Here is a 15,486-nt window from a genome sequence, read left to right as displayed (position 1 = left end):
GCATCTTAGAGGAAGTTTTAGGGTTTTTAGATGAAAAAGTTAAGAGTCCAGATGTGCTTTTATCCCAGGATTTTAATCTTTTAGAATTGGAAAAAGCTTTAAAGGGTTTTAAGAAGGGGAAGTCCCCGGGCATGGACGGACTCCCCTTTGAGTTTTATCTGACTTTCTGGGACATTTTAGCACATGACTTACTTACAGTTTTTAAAGAATTTGAGACTCTTGACAGACTTCCAGACAGCTTTAGAGTAGGGATAGTTACATTACTGTACAAAAAAGGAGACAAGACTGACTTGAGAAACTGGCGACCAATCACTCTTTTAAATTATGATTGTAAACTTTTTAGTAAGATTTTAGCTACACGCATGTCGACTGTTTTAGAGGACGTAATCCACCTGGATCAAGCTTGCGCTGTGCCCGGCAGGAAGATCACGGACAGCCTGGTACTGATCAGAGACGCCATCTGTTATGCGAGAGACAGAAACATTAGGCTTGTAGTCCTAAATTTAGACTTTGAAAAAGCTTTTGATCGGGTCTCGCACCAGTACCTCCTTCAGGTACTGCAAAAAATGGGCTTTCCAGAGAGGTTTATAGCTTGGGTGGGACTGCTGTATGAGGGCTTAAGCAGCAAATTTCTTGCAAATGGGCATCTTTCCAAAGCTGTAAATATCCACAGCGGTGTCCGTCAGGGGTGTCCTTTATCTCCCCTTCTGTATGTGGCTTGTATTGAGCCACTGGCACAGATCTTGAGAAGGGATAAATGGATTAAAGGACTAGATATCCCAGGAACTGGTGGACTGACGGCGACCTGCGTTTTATATATGGATGACGTGACCCTTTTAGCGACTGACTTTTTATCAGTACGAAGAGCAATGGACTTGACTGACTGGTACGGTCGGGCCTCGGGCGCCAAGCTTAACAGGAGTAAGTCCGAGGCCCTGCTCTTCGGGCCGTGGGGCGACGTGGACACAGGAGGACTAGATTTGGATTTTAAAGAAAAGGATTTGAAAATTTTAGGAGTAAAATTTGACAGGGAGGGTGGAGGACCAGGAAACTGGACTGACATGTTAGGGAAAGTCAGACAAAGACTGGGCTTTTGGGGACTAAGACAACTGACGTTAGAAGGCAAGATTTTAATTTTTAAAGCAGTGATTTTACCACTAATTTTACTTGTCTGTTCCGTTTTTAGTCCCCCAAGACGATTCCTGGCTAAGTTGGAGAGGGCGGTATTTTATTTCCTGTGGGGGTCCAAGTGGGAACGAATCAAGAGGGAGGTCGTTAAAAAGAAAAAAGAGAATGGCGGGAAAGGCCTCCCAGACCCCCACCTGTTTTTAGGCAGCCGCTTTGCCGCCCTCCATATCCAGTATGCACTGACCCCATCCAGAGAACACAAGACAGCAGCCATGACCCGATTCTGGATGGGGTCATACCTAAGAAGTTTGAAAATTTTACCCATTGATCTTAAAAGTCCAGTGTCTTTTAATTTGTCAAAAGAGCATAGTTTCATTAAGAAATTTTTAAAGAAATATCTTTTAGAAACAAATGATGCCACTGTTTTAACTAATCACAAGTCTCTCGTCTCTCTTGTGCAGGATCGAGAATCGGTGAGTCCAGTTCCAGGCCTCACACTAGGTGAGGCCAAAGACGTTTGGAGGAACGCAGCCCACCCAGCTCTCCAGAACAGGCTTAAGGACCTGTCGTGGATGGTGGCTCATGAGATCCTCCCGGTCAGGGCGGTCATGCACTCCAGAGGCATGGCCAAAAACTCCACCTGCCCACGGTCCGGATGTGGTTCCCCGGAGACCGTTCAACATCTGCTCTGGGAGTGCGGCGCTGCGCGGGACCTGTGGGCCAAGACAGGCCCCCTGTTTTTCCCGTGCCTGCCAGCGGGTGGGGCCCAGGTGGACTATAAGCTCGCCATCCTGGGGGTGGGTCAGGGCTTGAAGGAGTTGACACCACCAACGTTTGCCTCGCTCTGGCTCACCCTCAACCACATCAAGGATGCCATCTGGGTCACCAGAAACCTGCTGGTGGGGAAACGCGTGACGGTCCCCCTCCACGCGTGCGAGCAGAGGATAACATCAACGCTGCAGGGTGGGCCGCACGTCGTTATTCGGATGGGGGGGCCGAGGTCACACGGAGAAGGTCCCGGCCGCCACCGTACCTGGCCGCCCGTAGATGCACCCTCACCACTCTGGCTACGGGAACAGCGGGCCAGCGGGCCGGAGGAGAGGGGATCTCCGCTGGGCACTGGAAGCGAGGAGTCTGGGGCCTGTTCTGGAGACCTGGAGTGAATGGACATTCTTGATAGGGACTCACCCTCGATCCTGTACAAGAGATGTTTTATTTGGCATATTTTATTGTTTTATTGTTTTATATTTGCATTCCTATTTTATTTTAATCCATTTTACCTTTACTTTAAAACAACACACAACATACATGGACTTTTACACAACACATCAACATAACTGATTTTTAACTGTAACTTATGTCCTTTTTGTTGTTTTAAGATATGTGCAAAAATGTGATTTTATAAGGAAAAAATGGATATTGAAAGAATGGAATGAAACAATGTGACAATAAACTTTTTTCGAAAGAAAAAATCTGTTCTTATCAGTTTAATATCTGATACGTGCCCTACCCGGGCACCATATATTAAATTGATTTTTGGAACTGGGAGATGGAAGAGGGGCTTGCTCCGTCCACTCCACGCATCGACCCGGTATTGCAGTACTTCTGGGAACGGTGCACCCCCAAAAACTGTGTTCAATGAAAGAGATGTTTTAGTCTTGTGTGGCAGCAGGTGTTAATGGAAGTAACGTATATTGCTGTGTATGGGTGCTTTAAAGGTGTTGTAGGTGATCATATGCTATACAGGTAATGGTGGTGTGAGAGGGAAAAAAAAACAACAACTCTGTTCTTATCTCGTTTAACATCTGATTCGTCCACTATCCGGTGGCCGCGTATGAAATTGATTTTTGGCTCATGGATCCGGAGCATGAAAACAACATCATCCACAACAACAACAGCAAAAGAGCCCGACTCTGCAGGTTTTTGATGTCTCTCTCTTATCTCTTGGAGTTTTTACGAATGAGCTGATGAGTTGAATCAGGTGTGTGTTTGATTGTCCGACCGTTGGTGAGGATTGCGGAGAGGGACACGGTGCCTCTGACGGGAGGCCTGGGAATTCATACTTACCTGGCAGGGGAGACACCATGATCAGGAAGGTGGTTCACCCAGGGCGAGGCTCGGCCATTGCACTCCGGTTGTGCTGACCCCTGCGAATTCCCCAAATGTGGGAATCTCGACTGCATAATTTATGGTAGTGGGGGACTGCGTTCGCGCTCTCCCCTGGACACACTGGTTAAAAGAGCAGATTGTTCGAGTTCCTCTTCTTCTGGTAGTTAACGACCTAGGAAGTCCAGAGAATTGAACTGCAGTGGTTGATTGAGAGATGTAAAACTCTCAACCTAGGACCAGTCTGCAAAAGTAGGGCTGTTTTTTAGGGGTTTTTTTTCATCATTCTTCAAATAATCTCCATTATTCAACCAGCGCTTTTATTGGCAGCAGTGGTCCTAGAAGCAAAGTTGTTCCGAATGAGGAGTTCTATCATGTGGTATGAATACCTTGTGCATGTGTGAAAAATCACCTGACATACAGTCGCCTATGGCCGTATTCATGTTGTTGTTTTTACTGTTTACAGCGCCACCAAGTGGCCAGTCGCCACATCCCTTTTCACCTGAGCACAGGCTGAGCCCGTGCACAGGTGTACCGACTTGGGTGTAATTGTCTCATTCCGTTGGAGAGTTATGGCCATTTAAGTAAAGCCCGCCTCGCCCACTCCCAACGTTTTGGCGTCCCGTCGCCAACGTGAATCGAAATTCCGACTTTTTTCCCCATCGCTGTCAGCAATCAGACTCCAGGGAATCTTTCTGCACCGGTTTGGGTCAGATCGGGCGAAAGACCTAGGACTAGTGTGCAAAAGTAGCTTTTTCACAAAATCCCAAATACCCGAAAATCTCGCCAGCGCAACCATCGAATCCGAGGCCTGCGTCTTGTTCGGCCCGAGCCAAGGATTCCGGTGATGTAAGACACTTGGGTCTGCGACGGACGGTTCAGGAGTTACGAGGCATTTCGTACTTCTGATCGCTGCAGCGCCACCTTGGGGCCGATTGGGCCGAGCCTTGGTGATGTTGTAGACCGGGCGGGTACTACCATCCCTCAAGAGTTTCAAGTCTCTTCGACGTACGCTTTGGTCTGCCCGCTCACTTTTAGGGCAGAATGTTTGTTGGTCCAAAATCCCAGGTTGCACTCCAAAGTGTCGTGTTGTGCGCTCTGCTGTGATCCATTTTCGGTGTCAACAGTCAAGCTGAGCTTGTATTGCTGTGAGCTGAGCTTGTTTGCTGGCGACCTTTAGACCCTCTCGCCACGGCCCAGGTGGGCGTGGCCTTTGACGGCTCCCCCGCCTCTGCGTCATTGTGTCATCGCTTCTCGGCCTTTTGGCTAAGATCAAGTGTCTGGTCCTAAGGTAGAGACAGCGATCGCCTCTTGTTGGACTTGGTCTCGTGTGTTGCTTGTCACACGGGACACCCACCCTTCAGGAGGTACATTGACAAGCGGCTTTTAATTGACGACTCGTTCTACGAGGAATCTTCTGGTTTTAAGGTAAGCAGGTTTTAATTTATTTATTGTATATTTATTGTTGGGTTTTAGCCGCAGCAGGCTAGTGGTGCCTCCAACATGTCGGCTGCTCGTGCCGGCATGAGGAGGCACCACAGCGTGCGTTTTAAATTTAAACCAAAAGAGGATGGCACTCTCCGGGTCATGTCCAGGCTGGACTTTTCTAGGAAGTGCATCCAACAGTTACTCGGTTTTAAGGTTGTGGACATAAACTGCCTGTTGACTCTGCCCCTGAATCATGGCTTTGATGTAAGTTTTGCTTCTGCTTCCTTGCTAAGTACTTTTTGGACTCGATTTGAAATGTGTAAAGCCAATTTCTCCATGTTCACTGTGGAAAAACTGACTGATAATTCACTGAAAGTTGTGATTGTCAGGATGTTTAATGAAACAGTTAGTGGAGAAGATATTTCTGTATGGTTGGCAAGATATTGCTCTATTCGTGGACAACCAGTCAAGGTTTTAGATGAAGACGGTATCTGGAGCTGTGTGTGGAGAGTGCCCATTAAACAATGGGCAGATCCCAACAGCTACCATGGCCTGAGTCAAATACCTTCTATGATTGTGTTGGGAGAGAATAGAGGCTACATCCATTACCAAGGGATGCCCAAGCTATGCCGCAAGTGTGGCAAACTTGGACATCTCGCCGAGGCATGCCAAGAAGTAGTGTGTAGGAAGTGCAGAGAAATTGGGCACATTTTTGAAGAGTGCCAAAATGGCAGAAAGTGCAACCTCTGTGGAGAATCATCCCATCTCTACAGAGACTGCCCTAAAAGTTTTGCCAACAAGTTAAAAAGCAACAAAATGGCCGCCCCACCCAAAGAACAAACAATTGAGGAGGCGGGCCCCGAGGTTTCGGCGGGAAATTCAAACCCCCAGCCAGCCTCAGGGATTGGACAGGAAGGAGGAAGTGGGGCGGCCACAGGGGCGGAGTCAATTCTGGCAGTTGGTGAGGGGGAGGAAGCCAATCCTCAAAATGAAATTGAAAAAGAAGACAGTATGGAGGATGAAGAGGAGGAAATGGCTTCCTCCCTAGTAACCGTGTCTGAGGTTAGTGTGTCCACGAGTGGGAGTGAAACAGATGTTTCGCTCCCCAATGCTCAAGTGCAGAAAAGAAGTGCGAGATCTCCTCTGGTTCAAACAGAGGAGAAAAAGCTGCGGGTAGCGCATCGGCTAGATAGTTCCCCCATGGAAGATCTAGACCGTATGTGGCCCGCAGAATCTCCTAATGAAGTCTCTTTTCTGCATTTCAAGCTAAGAACATCATCGCCAAAGGATTCGCAAGAGGCCTTCTCTGCGAGCCCTGAGGCGTCAAGCACTTGCCCCCCTGATCCCAGCTCATCTGGGGAAAAGGGAAGGCAAGTGCAACAAGAAATAACATGATTTTAATTATATCTCTGTAGTCCCTTGGTTGCTTTTAAATGTCTCACACCCTTTTAACCATACTGCTCATGGCTCTCACTATCTCCACAATCAATGTGAGAAGTGTGAAGAGCAATATACGAGCACAGAGTGTGTTATCCTTTTTAAAATCTTTTAAGTCAGATGCGTTTTTATTGCAAGAATGTGGTCTGCCTTTTTTAACAAATTACAGGAAGTGGGAGGAGATTTGGACCCCAGGACTTTCCATCTGGAGTGGGTCCAATTTTAACAAAAATGACGGTGTTGCTATTTTAGTAAAAAATCCCCATGTTTTGGTGAAGGGCAGCACTGTGGTGAGGGATGGGCGGGCAATTTTAGCTAATCTGACTTTTTTAGGTAAGGATTTTAACATTTTAAATGTGTATGGTTTTACAGGTAAAAACAACAGGTATGAGCTTTTAGAAGACCTGCAGCCCCACATGCTCGGGAGGGCTCCCCTAGTGGTAGCAGGGGATTTTAATTGTGTTTTATCAAGACAGGATAGAAAGAGGGTAGGAGAGGATTTTAAGGTCGACAAGACATCGGTTTTATTACAAAATATAGTCAAAGATTTTAAGTTAGTTGACTGCTTTAAAACAATGCATCAAAGAGAGGAGGGCTTCACCTGGTTCAGTGGTGATGGCGCCAGAGCCTCTTGAATTGACTATGTTTTTACAAGGGACTGCCCGCCGACCGATGCTACATTGAGCCCCCTCTTCTTTTCTGATCACATGATGCTCTCCTGCACCCTTTCACTACCCACGGGTGTGACCGTAGGGGGAGGGCTGTGGAAGCTGAACTGCTCCCTATTAGAGGATGAGGAAGTGATTAGTGAATATAGGGAGCAGTTCAGCCAATGGCAGACCCTCCAAGACTTTTTCGACTCACGTGCACAGTGGTGGGAGATGGTGAAACAAAGGACAGGACGGTTTTTTAAACAAATTGGAAAAGAAAAAAAGAATAAAGAAAAAAGACGCATGATGGGGCTGCAAAAAAGACTGCAGAGATATTTTAACCTTTTAAACAGTGGATTGGATTTTACAGAAGAAATTAAAGAAGTAAAGAAAGAAATGTCAGATTTGTCCGAAACAAAGACTAAAGGTGTCATTTTAAGATGTAAGGAGAGAGAAATAGAAGAAGGGGAAAAGTGTACTAGATATTTTTTTAAAAAGACAATAACACGGGGAGGGTCAATTAATACTTTAAAAACTTTTACAGGTGGGGAGGTAAATACAACAGATCTGATTTTAGGGGAAATTGAAAGTTTTTACAATAATTTATACAGCACTAAAGAGGTACACAATGGCATCTTAGAGGAAGTTTTAGGGTTTTTAGACAAAAAGGTAAAGAGTCCAGATGTGCTTTTATCCCAAGATTTTACTCTTTTAGAAATGCACAAAGCGCTAAAAGGTTTTAAAAAGGGGAAGTCCCCAGGCTTGGATGGACTCCCCTTTGAGTTTTATCTGACTTTCTGGGACATTTTAGCACACGACTTATTGACAGTTTTTAAAGAACTTGAGACTCTTGACAGACTTCCAGACAGCTTTAGAGTAGGGATAGTTACATTACTATACAAAAAAGGGGACAAGACTGACCTGAGAAACTGGCGACCAATCACTCTTTTAAATTATGATTGTAAACTTTTTAGTAAGATTTTAGCTACACGTATGTCGACTGTTTTAGAGGACGTAATCCACCTGGATCAAGCATGCGCTGTGCCCGGCAGGAAGATCACGGACAGCCTGGTACTGATCAGAGACGCCATCTGTTTTGCGAGAGACAGAAACATTCGGCTAGTAGTCCTAAATTTAGATTTCGAAAAAGCCTTTGATCGCGTCTCGCACCAGTACCTGTTCCAGGTACTGGAAAAAATGGGGTTTCCTGGGAGGTTTATAGCCTGGGTGGGACTGCTGTACAACGATCTGTCTAGCAGAATTTTGGTTAACGGGCATTTATCCAAAGCTGTAAAACTCTACAGCGGCGTCCGTCAGGGGTGTCCTTTATCTCCCCTTCTGTATGTGGCTTGTATTGAGCCACTGGCACAAATCTTGAGAAGGGATAAATGGATTAAAGGACTAGACATCCCAGGGACTGGTGGACTGACGGCGACCTGTGTTTTATATATGGATGACGTGACCCTTTTAGCGACTGACCTTTTATCAGTACGAAGAGCAATGGACTTGACTGACTGGTACGGTCGGGCCTCGGGCGCCAAGCTCAATAGGAGTAAGTCCGAGGCCCAGCTCTTCGGGCCGTGGGGGAACGTGGACACAGTTGGACTAGATTTGGATTTTAAAGACAATGATTTGAAAATTTTAGGTGTAAAATTTGACAGAGAGGGTGGAGGACAAGGAAACTGGACTGACATGTTAGGGAAAGTCAGGCAAAGACTGGGCTTTTGGGGACTGAGACAATTGACGTTTGAAGGCAAGATTTTAATTTTTAAAGCTGTGATTTTACCACTGATTTTACTTGTCTGTTCTGTTTTTAGTCCCCCAAGACGATTCCTGGCCAACCTGGAGAGGGCGGTATTTTATTTCCTGTGGGGGTCCAAGTGGGAACGACTAAAGAGGGAGGTCGTCAAAAAGAAAAAAGAGAATGGCGGGAAAGGCCTCCCAGACCCCCACCTGTTTTTAGGCAGCCGCTTTGCCGCCCTCCACATCCAGTACGCACTGACCCCATCCAGAGAACACAAGACAGCAGCCATGACCCGATTCTGGATGGGGTCATACCTAAGAACTTTGAAAATTTTACCCATTGATCTTAAAAGTCCTGTGTCTTTTAATTTGTCAAAAGAGCATAGTTTTATTAAGAAATTTTTAAAGAAATATCTTTTAGAGACAAATGATGCCACCATTTTAACTAACCATAAGTCTCTTATCTCTCTTGTGCAGGATCGAGAATCGGTGAGCCCGGTTCCAGGCCTCACACTAGGTGAGGCCAAAGATGTTTGGAGGAACGCAGCCCACCCAGCTCTCCAGAACAGGCTTAAAGACTTGTCGTGGATGGTGGCTCATGAGATCCTCCCGGTCAGGGCGGTTATGCACTCCAGAGGCATGGCCAAAAACTCCACCTGCCCACGGTCCGGATGTGGTTCCCCGGAGACCGTTCGACATCTGCTGTGGGAGTGCGGCGAAGCGCGGGACCTGTGGGCCAAGACCGGCCCCCTGTTTTTCCCGTGCCTGCCAGCGGGTGGGGCCCAGGTGGACTACAAGCTCGCCATCCTGGGGGTGGGTCAGGGCTTGAAGGAGCTGACACAACCAAAATTTTCCTCGCTCTGGCTCACCCTAAACGTGATCAAGGATGCCATCTGGGTCACCAGAAATCTGCTGGTGGGGAAACGCGTGACGGTCCCCCTCCACGCGTGCGAGCAGAAAATAAGATCAACGCTGCAGGGTGGGCCGCACGTCGTTATTCGGATGGGGGGGCCGGGGTCACACGTAGAAGGTCCCGGCCGCCCGTAGATGCACCCTCACCACACCGGCTACGGGAACAGCGGGCCAGCGGGCCGGAGGAGAGGGGATCTCCGCTGGGCACCAGAAGCGGGGAGTCTGGGGCCTGTTCTGGAGACCTGGAGTGAATGGACAATCTTGATAGGGACTCACCCTCGATCCTGTACAAGAGATGTTTTATTTGGCATATTTTATTGTTTTATTGTTTTATATTTGCATTCCTATTTTATTTTAATCCATTTTACCTTTACTTTAAAACAACACACAACATACATGGACTTTTACACAACACATCAACATAACTGATTTTTAACTGTAACTTATGTCCTTTTTGTTGTTTTAAGATATGTGCAAAAATGTGATTTTATAAGGAAAAAATGGATATTGAAAGAATGGAATGAAACAATGTGACAATAAACTTTTTTCGAAAGAAAAAAATCTGTTCTTATCAGTTTAATATCTGATACGTGCCCTACCCGGGCACCATATATTAAATTGATTTTTGGAACTGGGAGATGGAAGAGGGGCTTGCTCCGTCCACTCCACGCATCGACCCGGTATTGCAGTACTTCTGGGAACGGTGCACCCCCAAAAACTGTGTTCAATGAAAGAGATGTTTTAGTCTTGTGTGGCAGCAGGTGTTAATGGAAGTAACGTATATTGCTGTGTATGGGTGCTTTAAAGGTGTTGTAGGTGATCATATGCTATACAGGTAATGGTGGTGTGAGAGGGAAAAAAAAACAACAACTCTGTTCTTATCTCGTTTAACATCTGATTCGTCCACTATCCGGTGACCGCGTATGAAATTGATTTTTGGCTCATGGATCCGGAGCATGAAAACAACATCATCCACAACAACAACAGCAAAAGAGCCCGACTCTGCAGGTTTTTGATGTCTCTCTCTTATCTCTTGGAGTTTTTACGAATGAGCTGATGAGTTGAATCAGGTGTGTGTTTGATTGTCCGACCGTTGGTGAGGATTGCGGAGAGGGACACGGTGCCTCTGACGGGAGTCCTGGGAATTCATACTTACCTGGCAGGGGAGACACCATGATCAGGAAGGTGGTTCACCCAGGGCGAGGCTCGGCCATTGCACTCCGGTTGTGCTGACCCCTGCGAATTCCCCAAATGTGGGAATCTCGACTGCATAATTTATGGTAGTGGGGGACTGCGTTCGCGCTCTCCCCTGGACACACTGGTTAAAAGAGCAGATTGTTCGAGTTCCTCTTCTTCTGGTAGTTAACGACCTAGGAAGTCCAGAGAATTGAACTGCAGTGGTTGATCGAGAGATGTAAAACTCTCAACCTAGGACCAGTCTGCAAAAGTAGGGCTGTTTTTTAGTTTTTTTTTTCATCATTCTTCAAATAATCTCCATTATTCAACCAGCGCTTTTATTGGCAGCAGTGGTCCTAGAAGCAAAGTTGTTCCGAATGAGGAGTTCTATCATGTGGTATGAATACCTTGTGCATGTGTGAAAAATCACCTGACATACAGTCGCCTATGGCCGTATTCATGTTGTTGTTTTTACTGTTTACAGCGCCACCAAGTGGCCAGTCGCCACATCCCTTTTCACCTGAGCACAGGCTGAGCCCGTGCACAGGTGTACCGACTTGGGTGTAATTGTCTCATTCCGTTGGAGAGTTATGGCCATTTAAGTAAAGCCCGCCTCGCCCACTCCCAACGTTTTGGCGTCCCGTCGCCAACGTGAATCGAAATTCCGACTTTTTTCCCCATCGCTGTCGGCAATCAGACTCCAGGGAATCTTTCTGCACCGGTTTGGGTCAGATCGGGCGAAAGACCTAGGACTAGTGTGCAAAAGTAGCTTTTTCACAAAATCCCAAATACCCGAAAATCTCGCCAGCGCAACCATCGAATCCGAGGCCTGCGTCTTGTTCGGCCCGAGCCAAGGATTCCGGTGATGTAAGACACTTGGGTCTGCGACGGACGGTTCAGGAGTTACGAGGCATTTCGTACTTCTGATCGCTGCAGCGCCACCTTGGGGCCGATTGGGCCGAGCCTTGGTGATGTTGTAGACCGGGCGGGTACTACCATCCCTCAAGAGTTTCAAGTCTCTTCGACGTACGCTTTGGTCTGCCCGCTCACTTTTAGGGCAGAATGTTTGTTGGTCCAAAATCCCAGGTTGCACTCCAAAGTGTCGTGTTGTGCGCTCTGCTGTGATCCATTTTCGGTGTCAACAGTCAAGCTGAGCTTGTATTGCTGTGAGCTGAGCTTGTTTGCTGGCGACCTTTAGACCCTCTCGCCACGGCCCAGGTGGGCGTGGCCTTTGACGGCTCCCCCGCCTCTGCGTCATTGTGTCATCGCTTCTCGGCCTTTTGGCTAAGATCAAGTGTCTGGTCCTAGGGTAGAGACAGCGATCGCCTCTTGGAGGTTTTTCCGGCTTGGGTCCTTCAGTGACTTGAGCCCCAAACTTTTGAGAGGTACATTGATCCAGCTGCTTTTATTCCGGTTCTGTTTTAAGGTAAGACCTTTTTATCTATTTATTTATTTATTTATTGTTTTTTAAAGTTTTAGGCTGTTGGTGTCTCCACCATGTCGGCTGCCCGTGCCGGCATGAGGAGGCACCACAGCGTGCGTTTTTTATTCAAAGAAGTTGAGGGGAAGCTCCTGGGGATGTCACGTCTTGACTTCTCCAGGAAGCTGATCCAAAAAACTCTAAATTTTAAACCTGATGATCTGAATTGCATCGTGACTCTGCCCCTGAACAAAGGATTTGATGTTAGTTTTAGAGCGGTTTCCCACCTGAATGATTTCTGGCACAGATTTGAAGTAGCTAAATCCCAGCTGTCCATGTTTACTGTTGAAAAGCTCTCTGACAACACACTTAAAACTGTGATTGTTAGAATGTTTAATGAGACAGTGACTGGGGAGGACATTTGTGTCTGGCTGGGCAGATTTTGCACAGTTCGAAGCCAGCCAGTCAAGGTTTTAGATGAGGATGGTATTTGGACATGCTCCTGGCGAATTCCCATTAAACAATGGGAAGACGCTGGGGGCTACCAGGGCCTGAAGCATCTGCCTTCTATGATTGTGTTGGGTGAGAACAGAGGCTACATTCACTACCAGGGTATGCCCAAATTATGTAGAAAATGTGGAAAGTTTGGGCACTTAGCTGAAGCATGCCAGGAAATGATATGTGGGAAATGCAGAGAAATTGGTCATACTTTTGAAGAGTGTACCAATGGCAGGCGGTGCAACCTCTGTGGGGAGTCATCCCATCTCTACAGAGATTGCCCTAAAAGTTTTGCCAACAAACTGAAAGGCAACAAAATGGCCGCCCCACATGTGGAACAAACAAAAGAGCAAAGGAAGGAGGAGGCGGTCCCTGAGGTTTTGGCGGGAAATTCTATTTCCCAGCCAGCCTCAGGGAGTGGGCAGGAGGAAGGAAGTGGGGCGGCCACAGGGGCGGAGTCAAGTTTTAACAGCGAACAGAGTGAGGAAGCCGTTCCCCAACAAGAGAGAAGTGAAAACAAAATGGAGGAGGAGGAGGAGGATGCAACGGCTTCCTCACTCTACACCGTATCGGAGGTTAGTGTGGTGGATAGTGGGGGTGAATCCGAGGGTTCACTCCCCAATGCTCAGGTGCAAAAAAGGTCTGCGAGATCTCCTCTGCTTCAAACAGAGGAGAAAAGGCTGCGGGCATCGCATCGGCTAGATAGTTCCTCTTCGTTAGATCTAGACCGTATGTGGCCCGCAGAATCTCCCAATGAAGTCTCCTTTTTGCACGTTAAGCTTAGAACATCGTCACCGAAGGAGCCACAAGAGGTTCTCTCTGTGGACTCTGAGGCGGCGAGCATTTGCCCTCCTGATCCCAGTTTTTCTGGGGAAAAGGAGAAGCAAGTGCTACATGACATAACATGATTTTAATGTAACTTTCTGCAGTCTTTTGGTTTTATCCTTCTATTAATGCTTGTATTTTTAACCATACTGCTCATGGCCCTCACTATCTCTACAATCAATGTGAGAAGTGTGAGGTCTACTTTGCGAGCACAGAGTGTGTTATCCTTTTTAAAAACTTTTAAGTCAGATGTGTTTTTATTGCAAGAATGTGGTTTGCCCTTTTTAACAAATTACAGGAAGTGGGAGGAGATTTGGACCCCAGGATTTTCCATTTGGAGTGGGTCCAATTTTAACAAAAATGACGGTGTTGCTATTTTAATAAAAAATCCCAACCTTTTGGTGAAGGGCAGCACTGTGGTGAGGGACGGGCGGGCAATTTTAGCAAATCTGACTTTTTTAGGTAAGGATCTTAACATTTTAAATATGTATGGTTTTACTGAAAAAAATAACAGGTATGAGCTTTTAGAAGACTTGCAACCCCACATGCTAGGCAGGGCTCCCCTAGTGGTAGCAGGGGATTTTAATTGTGTATTATCAAAAAAGGACAGAAGGAGGGTAGGAGAGGATTTTAAGGTCGACAAGACATCGGTTTTATTACAAAATATAGTCAAAGATTTTAAGTTAGTTGACTGTTTTAAAACAATGCATCAAAGAGAGGAAGGCTTCACCTGGTTCAGTGGTGACGGTGCCAGAGCCTCTCGAATTGACTATATTTTTACCAGGGACCTCCCGCCGACCGATGCTACATTGACCCCCCTCTTTTTTTCCGACCACATGATGCTGTCTTGCACTCTTTCACTCCCCACGGGTGTGACTGCAGGGGGAGGGCTGTGGAAGCTGAACTGTTCCCTATTAGAGGACAAGGAAGTGGTTAGTGAGTATAGGGAGCAGTTCAGCCAATGGCAGACCCTCCAGGACTTTTACGACTCACGTGCACAGTGGTGGGAGATGGTGAAACAAAGGACAGGACGGTTTTTTAAACAAATTGGAAAAGAAAAAAAGAATAAAGAAAAAAGACGCATGATGGGGTTGCAAAAAAGACTGCAGAGATATTTTAACCTTTTAAACAATGGATTGGATTTTACAAATGAAATAAAAGAAGTAAAGAAAGAAATGTCAGATCTGTCTGAAACAAAGAGCAAAGGTGTCATTTTAAGATGTAGAGAAAGGGAGTTAGAGGAAGGAGAGAAGTGTACCAGGTATTTTTTTAAAAAGACAATAGCTCGGGGAGGGTCGATCAATATTTTAAAAACTTTTAGAGGGGGGGAAGTAAATACAACTGACCTGATTTTAGGGGAAATTGAAAGTTTTTACAGTAATTTATACGGCACTAAAGAGGTACACAATGGCATCTTAGAGGAAGTTTTAGGGTTTTTAGATAAAAAAGTTAAGAGTCCAGATGTGCTTTTATCCCAGGATTTTAATCTTTTAGAATTGGAAAAAGCTTTAAAGGGTTTTAAGAAGGGGAAGTCCCCGGGCATGGACGGACTCCCCTTTGAGTTTTATCTGACTTTCTGGGACATTTTAGCACATGACTTACTTACAGTTTTTAAAGAATTTGAGACTCTTGACAGACTTCCAGACAGCTTTAGAGTAGGGATAGTTACATTACTGTACAAAAAAGGAGACAAGACTGACTTGAGAAACTGGCGACCAATCACTCTTTTAAATTATGATTGTAAACTTTTTAGTAAGATTTTAGCTACACGCATGTCGACTGTTTTAGAGGACGTAATCCACCTGGATCAAGCTTGCGCTGTGCCCGGCAGGAAGATCACGGACAGCCTGGTACTGATCAGAGACGCCATCTGTTATGCGAGAGACAGAAACATTAGGCTTGTAGTCCTAAATTTAGACTTTGAAAAAGCTTTTGATCGGGTCTCGCACCAGTACCTCCTTCAGGTACTGCAAAAAATGGGCTTTCCAGAGAGGTTTATAGCTTGGGTGGGACTGCTGTATGAGGGCTTAAGCAGCAAATTTCTTGCAAATGGGCATCTTTCCAAAGCTGTAAATATCCACAGCGGTGTCCGTCAGGGGTGTCCTTTATCTCCCCTTCTGTATGTGGCTTGTATTGAGCCACTGGCACAGATCTTGAGAAGGG

The 15,486-nt window shown here is 46.3% G+C and overlaps 2 non-coding genes and 2 pseudogenes across 2 annotated transcripts; all 4 read left to right on the top strand.

Annotated features, from left to right (window-relative positions):
- Positions 1-2,576: 2,576 nt before the first annotated feature.
- LOC143727398 (U2 spliceosomal RNA) lies at positions 2,577-2,753 on the top strand (annotated as a pseudogene).
- Positions 2,754-3,187: 434 nt separating this feature from the next.
- Positions 3,188-3,351, top strand: LOC143726688 (U1 spliceosomal RNA). Its single transcript, XR_013198923.1, has one exon. It is a non-coding gene; the product is annotated as a U1 spliceosomal RNA (small nuclear RNA).
- Positions 3,352-9,940: 6,589 nt separating this feature from the next.
- Positions 9,941-10,118, top strand: LOC143727359 (U2 spliceosomal RNA; annotated as a pseudogene).
- Positions 10,119-10,552: 434 nt separating this feature from the next.
- LOC143726687 (U1 spliceosomal RNA) lies at positions 10,553-10,716 on the top strand. The gene has a single exon (XR_013198922.1). It is a non-coding gene; the product is annotated as a U1 spliceosomal RNA (small nuclear RNA).
- The last annotated feature ends 4,770 nt before the right edge of the window (positions 10,717-15,486 follow it).

The sequence above is a fragment of the Siphateles boraxobius genome, unplaced genomic scaffold (assembly GCF_051911475.1).
Source record: "Siphateles boraxobius isolate OS27281-9 unplaced genomic scaffold, OSU_SipBor_1 77, whole genome shotgun sequence".
NCBI classification, from domain to species: domain Eukaryota; kingdom Metazoa; phylum Chordata; class Actinopteri; order Cypriniformes; family Leuciscidae; genus Siphateles; species Siphateles boraxobius.
This window is presented reverse-complemented; position numbering and strand designations above follow the sequence as displayed.